An 11118-nucleotide genomic window follows, 5' to 3' on the forward strand; every position below is an offset into this window, starting at 1 on the left:
TTCCTCTTCAAAAACTTTTCAGTTAATTTTTAGTGTCATCTGCTTGCTCCTCCATTCTCCTGTTTGTGATGGCTCAACAGATGCACATCCTTTCTAAACATCCATCTCCTGATTTCTGCCTCTTTATGTTCTTTTTTTCTTATTTCTTCTCTGCTTTCTTTTAAACTCTTTGTGCTGTGTTAGTCTTCAAAACTGCTGTCATGTCTCTTTTCTTTATGTACTACTGTTCCTATCTTTTGTCAGAATTCCTGAACAAAACTAGTGGAAATGGCTTAACTCACCTCTGTTAACTGAAGTGGCTTTAAAGTTGTTTACTCCATATTCACTGACAGGAGTAGATTATTAAACACAAATAAAATTGCAATTCTAGATGCCTTTTAATCACAAACCTGAAATCTTCTGACATCTAATAGTGTACTTGTGTATTAAATTACATTATTCACCCTTAATTTCATTCCCCAAATCATTTTTTCTTATGGTTGTAAGCCACTCATTTCATTGTCACTTGTTCTTTTTTTCCTGGGGTTCCTCATTTCAGGAATCTGCTGTGCCTAAAAAAAAAAAAAAAAACTGCTCCCAATGTTTTATCATTGGCTGTTGCCTTGGTAATCCCATTGCAAGGTTACCTCATGATTATGTTTGAGACTTGGCTTGTTCTTACTGCATTGCTTCTGTTATGTTTGATGGCAACTAGGGAATTTTCTTTTGTTCTCTGCTTTGCCATTTACTTCAGAAGAGTTTGAGGTCAGCGATAACACAGAACTTCATTATTTTTGTTGCTGGGATCTTCCTATTTCCCCGTCCATTTTTTCTAAAATTAAATGGCAGGGAAAGAGAAAGCCCTACTTCCTTTTGCAGTGTGGATTTAAAGTTTGAAATTAAAAGTAATAGAGTAGGCTTGTGCTACAAATCCTGAACTAGTAGAAAAGGTGTTCTTATAGGACTGTGTGCACTGTAGATGTTGAAAAGCAAGCAAAATTTTTTTACCCTGAAATGTCTTTCATCACCTTCAGTATCCTTATGTCAAGGAACATCAGTACAGAGCTCTCAGGTTATGCCTTCCTATTTATGTATTTAATTATCTTAAAATTTCCTATAAGCATTCTGCTTGTGTGGATTAATAGAAAATAATCAGTTGACCTTAATGCTTATATCCATAACCTCATTTCCACTCAGAGTATTGGATCTTGGCTGAAGTGGAGGTCCACTGAGTTTGGAACAGAATCTGTTTTGTGGAAATCTGTGCCTCTTGCAAATCTAATGCTCGATTTTTTTTTATTTTTATTTTTTACATGCTTTAATTCCTTTCTTAGAGCCAGATTTCACCTGTAATGATGTTTATCTCTTATGTAATTAGGGAATACACTGGGGACAGGAAAGCATAGCCTTGTTCTAGTAATCTCTCCCAGAGGTTAACACTTCACTTCAATGGCAAGGCATATACCCTCCAGAGATGAGGGCTGTTGGGGCTGGAGTTTTGGCACCTAACGGAATTATTTAAACTGAACAGATCAAAGGGTAGAAACTGAGCAAAGAGATTGTGCTATTAAACAACTGATGGATTGCCTCATTCGCCTACAAAAAAGCAGGCCTTCAGTGAGCACCACAGGGAAGTCGTTCCAGTACAGTGTGAAAATCCGACAGAATTACTGAATGAATGGCCCTTTTACAGTCGTAGGATCTGAAAAAAAAAAAAAAGCCTACAGCTGTGCAGCCAGGAACTTCTCTGTATAGCAGTAAAAAAACACAGGACAATTCAGGGCGCTGTTCCATGGCAGGCTTAATCCAGTGGACTGGCACCCATATATCTCGCCTCCAAATAAATTAGTTTCCCGTTGGATTGGTGAGTCACATTCCATGGACGCAATGAATGCGTCTATGAGGGACGTGTCAATGGAGTTGAGAGTGGAAAGGAAACAGAATTAAACTATCACTTTTAGCAGCTACATGCAGTTTGATGAAATTAAGCACAACATGAAACTGTGCCTTCAGAGAGCTAGGATAAACTGGAGATAAATTAGAAAAAAATAATTGGAAGTTCCTTGCTGTGAGGAGTAAGTAGTACAGTGCACTTTTGAGGTATCTATACTAAGGAGAGCAACGTTTGAGTGTGTTCTTGTGAAGAATTAATTCTCTCAAAAATGAGAATTTACCTGTATCAGACTTAGTTATTTCCAGTTGTTTTTTTTTTTTAAATATCTGAACTGTTTGGGCATTTTACTTTTCATTTCCTATCTGCTTAGGCTGACCATGACATACATCTGCTACAGCTGCTTCTGAACTTTCTCAGTTTGATTTTACAGAAGGTGAACGTTAACCCACTCCAGAAGTAAACAAGCTGAAGCACCAGCTCAGCCAATCTTTTAATGTCAAATCTGCTTCATCTTCTTCATTCCTTTGCCGACTGTTCTTGCTGTCTGAAAGACCACCGCTGTTCAGTTTGTGTGCCATGTTTTCCTCGTGGCACTCTGGGGTAGCAGAGTTCTTTATAATTCTGCTTTTCCCGTGCAGAGGGACAGTGCAATCCATTTGAGCCCTCCATCCATCTGGTGCTGCACACACAGTATTTGACATTGGGGCAGGTTTGTAAGTAGAGCGCTGAGAGCAATTAACATTTCCATTAAAGCTACCTGTGGATAACAACAGGTGATTACCCTATTTAACAGCTGTTAAGTGGTGTTATTTGCCAGCTATAGACCACAGACCGAGTGAATTGTATGCATACAAATGGGAATTACTGTGCATACAAATAAACGACGTTAATTAAATAATATATTTTTTAAATGACGCTTGTGATACCTAGGTGTTGGGTCAAAACAGGTAACTGGTAGCAAACGGGTGGTTTTACAATGTAGGGCTCAACATCATGAAGGTTAATAAAGCGTTAGGATGAGATTCTAGAAGTAAAAAAGAAAAGAAAGCTATTTACACTGATTCAGCCTCTGGCAAACAGAAAATAGTAAGAATCTAAAGCACGTAAGATTCTATTCTCCTATTTCAGTTCTATTTCCAACAAGGCTTAATCAACCTCTGTACTCTTTGGAAAGCACACAGTGCTCCTGCAGTATGTGCCCGCCTGCTCCTCGCATATGTGGAGAAGCTCTCTGCAAACTCGCTCCCTTCTGTGCTGGGATGGATGAATGTCTTTTTGGAACATTTGCTTAGCAGATGGCTGTGCAACAACCTCTTAAATCCACGTGGGGTCTGTCCCGCGGTTGTGCTTACTGTATTGTTGCAGAATATTTGAGGCTGCCTGCACCTTTTCCAGCAAACACTCTTGTTTGCTGAAAAGCTTTTCCTGTTATTCTCTTCTCCAAGGGCATGGATTTTCAATGCCTTTTTAAGACCTCCCAAGGCATCAGAAGGGAATCTGTCCTCTGAGAAAGGCTGATTTCTGCCTTAAGTATTTGCTTGCACTCTTGAAACTAAATGATTTTATTGATGCAGATTGGTGTCATTGCTACTCCAGAGCCGTCTGGATTTTGTGTAAGTGCAACTGTTACAAATTACAGGATGAATTTAAATTTTTCCCTATGGCATAATTATCTATTCAGTTACAAAGCTCCCATGATTTGCATGTGTGTGTGTTCTCATTGAATTACTGTGAATAGAGATGCCCAATTCATATATGTAGAGACATAGACATTCCATACTCACTTCCAGAACGTTGAAATGCAGCATCAGTGCCACTTAGAATGTGCGGCTGTAGATTTGTTACTAATGAGAGGTGCCCTATTAAGTCACTTACTGGACTATGTATTTGAACTGAAATTAAATGCCTATTAACCCTCTGACGTTTGCCAGCTGTGTGCTACTCACAGCCAGGAAGTTGTTATACTAACAGTCTTATTTAACTGGAATTTGATGTGGGTGGGAAATGAATCCATTTCTTTTAAGATACTGCTAATTATTCCAAGAAGTTTTAGTTACATGACTGCATCCCTCAGTTGTGGTTACAATGCACATGACCTGGACTGTTCACAAATAAACTGTCTGCTATTGAAACAACAGTTATCTGAATAAAGATCAATAGGGGTTGGATCCATAAAGCCTTCAAGTATATCTTCTCTCTAGTGTTATCCAGGGATCATAGTTCTTCTCTCCTAACTGGAGGCCAGAGACCAACTCAACTTGTGGGCACGCTGACTTAATACACCAGCCCATATATTGCTCATCTTTTCTTCACTCAAGCAGGAAATTTTCTGTAATTAGTTTCCTGCCGTAAGTACCTTGAGAAGCTGCTTCTCCTTCCAAACAGAAATTTGCTGCCAATAAGCATTTTCTTAAATCACCAGCCCTAAAGTAATGCCAAATTCTACATTGGTACAGGCTTCTGTTCAGACTGTGTGAAGCTTATGCCCTAGCCAAGCTTAAATAGCTTTCTTTACTTTAAAACCACAAGATACTGCACTGTGTGCACTATCCTTGCTATTAGTGGGTGAGCATCTTAATTTGTCTCAAGATCAGTGTGGAAAGCAAGGAATGTGCTTTCCCCTTTGCTTCTGTGGTGGAGGATCCGTACCTTGGATGAACAGATAAAGGGAGAGGTGGGGATACAGCACAGAGGCTAGCTCAGTGAGGGAGACTCAAATCCCAAATCTGATAGGGGAAAGCCCCAGGAAAGCATTGCTGAAGCAGCTCTCTGCAGAAAGCATATGGCATGTGCCCCCTCATCGTGCTGCAGAATGGGGAGATTGCCTGAATTCTGCCCTTCTGCTTCCCTTCTTCTGCAGATCTGTATCTGGTGGGATTCTTTCACACAACGCCAATCCAGATGTGCCTATTTAAAGATAACCAACTGAAGTATAAATACAGAGAGATCTAGATTTTGCTTGTAAATTCAAAAGGAATAATATTAAGTGCAGAGAGGAAAATGCTGTTACCTCTACATGTTCTTGACCACCAACAGGCGTTATCTTGGTTATCTGCTGAATCACAATGCCTGAAGTGAGATTTTGGTCTTCTTTATTCAGCAGGAAAAGACATTTGTTTCTAAGTTGTAAGACAAAGCTGCTTTCAAATCCAATATGTTATATAGCAAAGTTATTTGAAATCTTTTTTTCGAGTGTAGGATTGTAACAGTGACTAATAACTCTCGTGAAAATTGTAGTTTAAATAAACCGAAAGTCCACATGACCTAAAGCATACAAAATTAATTCATCGTTCTTACATAATTATGACATTAAGCTGTACGGGAAATTATAGTATGTTGTAAACATTTTGATTTGCTCTCTGTTTTTGTGTTTTGTGGTGACGTACCAATCTATCAGGACTAAAATATAGAAAAATGCAAATGCACATTAACTAACAGATTACTAATATATGAAAGAAATATGGAAATTATGGTATTTTATTAGAGCTGCAAATCTTTTTTTCATTTGTGTGGCCTGTAAATCTAATAAATAAAGGATGAAAGAAACTTCATTTAATTAAGCTACTGCATTGTAATGCTAGCACTATTGATAGAATAGCTGTTTAACAACAGCGTAATGCATGTTCAGTTGTCACAGCTTGGGGAAGGTGTAATGCAGTGATTGAGTGCCAAGTTATTTCTTTGCTTTTCTCATTGTTACTTTTAAACACTGTATAATGTCAGTCATGTTTGTGTTCAGTTATTTCCAATCTATTACAGAAAAAAAAACCAAACCACTGCAACATATATTTTGTTACTGAAAAAGTACCATCCAGATCAGTTTAAAGGGTAAGAAAGTAAACTGTTTTTAGACACTATAATTTCTTTCACAGTGTTGGTAATAACTAATTCTTGCAATAAACAAAACTCTGTTAGTAAATAATAAAGTAAATGTATTAGGTTGGGAAGGATGATTTGTTCTTCTCAGAACAGTTCAATGTTCTCATACCTGGAGGTCAAATTTAAGTAAACCACTAAGTCACAATTTCATTCAGACTTTTGTCGTCATAACACCCATAGCAGAGAAATCCCTAGAAGTGCTCCTTTCTCAGCTACCTACTAATATTAATTTACAACTGTTTATTCAGAAAGCCATTACAAATGGTGATGGGTGAGAAGGGCTCAGGTGGCCCTTGGCATTTTCTATGTTCCCGTGCCATTGCTCCGTGTTCTCAGGACTTCTCAGACAGATCATCTTGTCCAAACTGACCAAGGAGTTCTAGGTATGCATCAGAGTTCTAGTCCCATCTCTACACTTCCTTCCTGCTCTCTGCTTGTTCTGCTTTTGATGCACTACAATTGCTCTGCCCAGCTGTCCCCAGCAGTGAGATATTTGCTATCAATACTTATGCTAGATATGGCATATCAGTGTAGGTCTTTGCCAAAAGAGAACAAATGATGAGATAAAATAACTATGAATCAGCCATGACTTGAATGTTCAGCATATTTCTGACATGCAGGACTTTATTAAAGTCATTGCCATTATAATTATCATTTGAATTGTGTAAGTTAGTCATGATCTGTAGCTGTTGCTATAGGTTTGTATGGGAATCAGGTAGAAAGAGAGGATTGTTCTTGTGTAGCTTTTAAATTTCTGAATTCCATAGAGGCTACTGTGTAAATAAAATCTAAGCCAAGCTGGGCAAAGTGCTTTGGTGTTCCCTGTTGAAACTTCCCAGAATCCTCAAACCATCAGCTTTTGTGGTTCACTGACTACCTGAATGAATTATTTTCAACTGATTTGGCACATCTTCAAAAGCACAGATGGTCTCATCTTTACTGCAAAAACAATAACTGCAGCAACAACAAAATAATCTGTGATTCTGCCTGGAAATTCCTTAACTACAAGGGAGAGTTTGATGACCATCTTACATTTCTGACAATTATCTCACGTAGGAAATATATTAAACAAGAAAATTACATTATAATTTACTAGGCAAAGTATCACATCTGTGGAACAGTTGTTTGAGGTTGCAGGGAGACTAAACTGCTATGCATGAGTTTCTAATAGGACCTCCCCTGCAATACAGCAGCTGGGAAGAGAGAAATTATAAAAATATGATGCTGAGAGACTTCTTTATTGGAGCTAAAAATAAAATAATGTGCATTATGAAGAAAAGCATAGAAGAAGAAAATGGGAACTAAAGATAGGGAGGCACAATACTGTGATTAAGAATATGCAGCAAAAGCATGAGGGATTTCAAATAGCCAAAGTTGCGTGCAGCACTGTGGAGTGTCTTCTACAGAATAGTTTTTAATGACTGTGGTCTAGGAGTTCTTGTTAGAAAAAGGTAATCCAGTACCCTTTAGGAATGGGATGCTCCTGAATTTGCCTTTTAGTTTCTATTATTTCAGCAAAGGGAAAGCAATATAATCGACAAGATAATTTTCTTCCATTACTGAAAAGGTGGTAATTAGATATCTGGGAAAGACTGAAATTAGGGAGAAAGCAATAAGTAGCACTTGCTGTATTAAATACAGACATTTTTGGATAGTTGTTTTAGGATAATATTATGGAGGTGGCGTTTATTAAAAAGAAAACCTTTCCCTGTGCAGTCTGGTTGTCAAATATGAATATGAAATCTGTGTTTTACTGTTAGTATTTTAAAATTATCTTTTCTAGGATGCTAACATATTTTTCAGAAGAGGTATTCTACTCTGTGAAGGCTTATACCAGTGTTAGTTTTCTGCTTTTCATAGGGAGATCTGATTGTTTGGGAGTACGTTACAGAAGAAATATTTGGGGAACTGCTTTAACCACTTAATCACAGAGTTGCTTTGCTTTTGCCTTTTCAGTTGTTCTCAGACAAGGCTGTTCTCTCTGAATTGCAGCTCAATAGGATGAGAGAAGGATCTTGCTTAAATACAATATGCTGTGAACTTAGGCCCAGAACATCTGTCAGAGTGGGTGAACAGCTGGAATCCAGCTGTGGCCACTGTTGTTCTTAGAATTCATGGATCATACCAAATCCTGTGGGATGCTCCTGATGGAAAGTACTTTAGTTGCAGGTTAATATATTATCCTCAGTCTGTAGGCCAGGTCCCTGCTCAGTGAGGTTTTCATTTGCTGCTTATGCAGTGGCAGCAATAACCAGGGCACATGGAAGTATGCTGAGGTTCTAAATAATATTTTTTAAGTACATGCTTGGTGGCACCTTGCCCATTGAACGGACTGATTTCTGATGGCCCCTTTACCCTGATCCATCAGCATCATTGTTGGGACTACTTACAAAAAAAAAAAAAAAAAAGGATGGCAACAATTAGCAATCAGTAAACAGCCTGTGGCTTGATTACAGACACAGGTATGTTGTTGAAATAATTTGTATGCTGAACAGAGTAATTTTATTTTGTTCAAGTGCTGCTTAAATATACCTTACATTCAAATGTTCCTTGGGGGGAAAAGCCATTACAAGAGAAAAAGATTCCATTTGTTCTCAGTGAGATCGATGCAGCTCATCTGCTTACACAGTTCTAAGTAGAATGTGTTGGGTAAAGTACGTTGGGGAAAAGCCTTCTTCGTGAATAGTGCATAACTGGAGTTTTTTTCTTAATTAGTTCATACTTAATTACTGTGCTATGAGGCCAACATTTAATCTTAGTTTAAGAATCTGTTTTTCTGTGGATTACTTAAAAAAGATTAAGATAGGTATTTAATGTGAGGAACTTGAGCAAAAATGTTCTTCCAACGCATCATAAAAAGGTTGGTGCAAAATGAAATGTCTGAATTTTTTCTCCTTTCACACTCAATGGCTGACGGTTCTTAGCTTTTGAATCCACGACTTCTTCTGTTTTCTGACATTTTTCTCATGTCTGTAAATGAAATGTAGCTCTCAACCAGTTTGTTGTCCATCAGAATTAGAAAACAGAGAAATTGCATTAATAGCCAACTTGATTTCAGTGCTGCCTGTTCTGTCGTTCTCAGCTCAGCCTCAGATTTAGGATCTGTAAGTGGGAGATGTACCTTTGGTGAATGCTGACTTTGTTACTGTCTGACAACATTTTATCATATGCCTTAGGTTTATGAGCTTTGATATTTCTCACTAAATCAATGTGAAACAAGTAGAATCGGAGCTGTAGAATGGCTTTCTGGTGGACTTCCACACGTTTGAAAGCCCTTTCATTAGCTGAATTTTTTTTTTTTTTTTTTAATTCAAAAAGCCAGCTGTGCACGTGCAAGGATTTTCCATAGTAGTTTGCCTACAGTTTGTCCTCTCTCGAAAACTCTCAGGCTCTGAATGTTTGTTCCTTGTAAATGAGAATGGGAGCAAAGGATTTTGCCTGGAAAGGATTTGCATCAGCAGCAGAGCCAGGGCAATGGGATATGTGCTGTTTTATGTCCTGTGGCCAGATATACTTATCTGTGCAGATATGAGATGTCCTGCTGTGCCTTTTGATGATGCTGATACACACATCAGTGTGATGACATGACTGTTTGCTACTCAGTCCAGAGGGCTGCTCCCAAAGAAGCAGCAGAAGCACAGGCTGCTGTAGCCAGTACCTGTGGGCTTGTAACATTTTGTAAAGTGATCTTTTGAAGCTTTTCTTTTTTTGTCTGAAAGTGAGGAGCACTTACCATGGTTCTGATCAGTGATATTTCATACTAAAAGAAAGGTCTAATAACTTGCTTCCTCTTATCCATTCCATAATTCATTGCTTGAGCTGTATGGGCTTTTCAGTTATTGTAGGTGTTTTCATGTCTTGAGCCAATTTTTGTTATAAGGTCGGGTCATAGTTAGGCAGTGAATTGGGTCAGTTCCATTTGTTGTTTGATACTTTGTCTAGATATAGAATGGGGCAATGACTTTGAAGAAAGATAGCAGATACATTTTAAAGATGCGCAGGTATGTGCAGGAAGCTTCATGAAACTCATATAAAGATTATATATAACTTGCTATACTGCAGCTTCCTTGCTGAAGGAACTAGAGGGAAAGAAGGTGGGAGCTTCCTTTGATGGATATTGCTGCTTCACCTAGACTGCCTTATTTGTGTCTTGCCTAATTAGTTTGTATTTAAATCTCTTGGAGCAAAGTGTTCCTGACTGCACAGTGAGACCCCGCTGGAGGACTGTGGGCCCTTTATGGCTCCAGCAGTGATAACTGGTTTCGGTGTGACTATTTTTTTTATTTTATTTTTTTGAGTGGAAGCGAGCAGATTAAAGACTACAGCTGAGATGTTTACAGTTGCAACATGGTGAACAAACAGATAAGGTAATTTTCCTCCTTCTGCTAGTTACCAAAGCAACACTATAAAGATACTTTTAATTTAGTTTAGTGCTGTGAAGATTAAAGCTTAATTAAAAAGCTGATATTAAAAAAGAAAAAACAAAAAATACTGGAACAGCATAGAAAAAATTGAAAGACATAATTACAGTCCAGTGAATACATATCACTTATTATGAAACTTTGGAGCAGAGGTATTTTTTTCTCTCAATTGAGAGTAATTTTATTCTGATCATAAATTGGAATGACCAGAACAAGCTAGGATCATGGCTGTTTATAAATTAATAAGGACAGTTGGAAGGAATGTGTTATTCTCTCCATAAAATACAGAGTAGTGAGATATTCTTTGCTGATCCATTACTTTAAAAATTTATCTTGATACCAGTCAGGGTGACAGACTTCATGAGGATAGAAAAAAGGCTGTCTAACAGTATTTCACATGGCTTACATAGAAATTCAGTTATATAATATTGAAAGATGTGTTACTTTCAAGTTCATTTTCAAATAGATCCCTATTGTGAATTGGAATTGGTCCAGTCATCAAGTGGGACATCAGCAGAACTACATCAATGTGTACCAGGGTCTGAGATGACCTGTTCATCCTAATGATCATCCTAACATCGCTGTGGAAGGATCCTGTTTGCCAGTATAATGCCAATCAAGGCATGAGATGATATTCTTTCACTGCAAAATTCCAAGTAGTAATCTCTGTCCATGACAAAGTGAGAGTGCTAGGGAGAGTAGCTTCAGTTTATTAGTTTTGTTGAGAGCTGTGTTGCTGGTTTCTCCCAGAACTTGCTCATAAGGTATGATTATCCTAGAGAAGGACTCTAAAAGCTACTCAGCTAAATATGCCCTTTCACTGACTTCCTCTGTTCATCTTGTTCAAGCATTTTAAACCCACCTTTGACATAGCATATTATTTCTGCACAATCATTAGCTAAATTAGTCATTTAGCCTTTCCTCAAATTTGTGTTACATTTATTA

Source organism: Cyrtonyx montezumae, unplaced genomic scaffold (assembly GCF_038088225.1).
Source record: "Cyrtonyx montezumae isolate F1298 unplaced genomic scaffold, pur_monq_1.0 scaffold_5, whole genome shotgun sequence".
Taxonomy (NCBI): domain Eukaryota; kingdom Metazoa; phylum Chordata; class Aves; order Galliformes; family Odontophoridae; genus Cyrtonyx; species Cyrtonyx montezumae.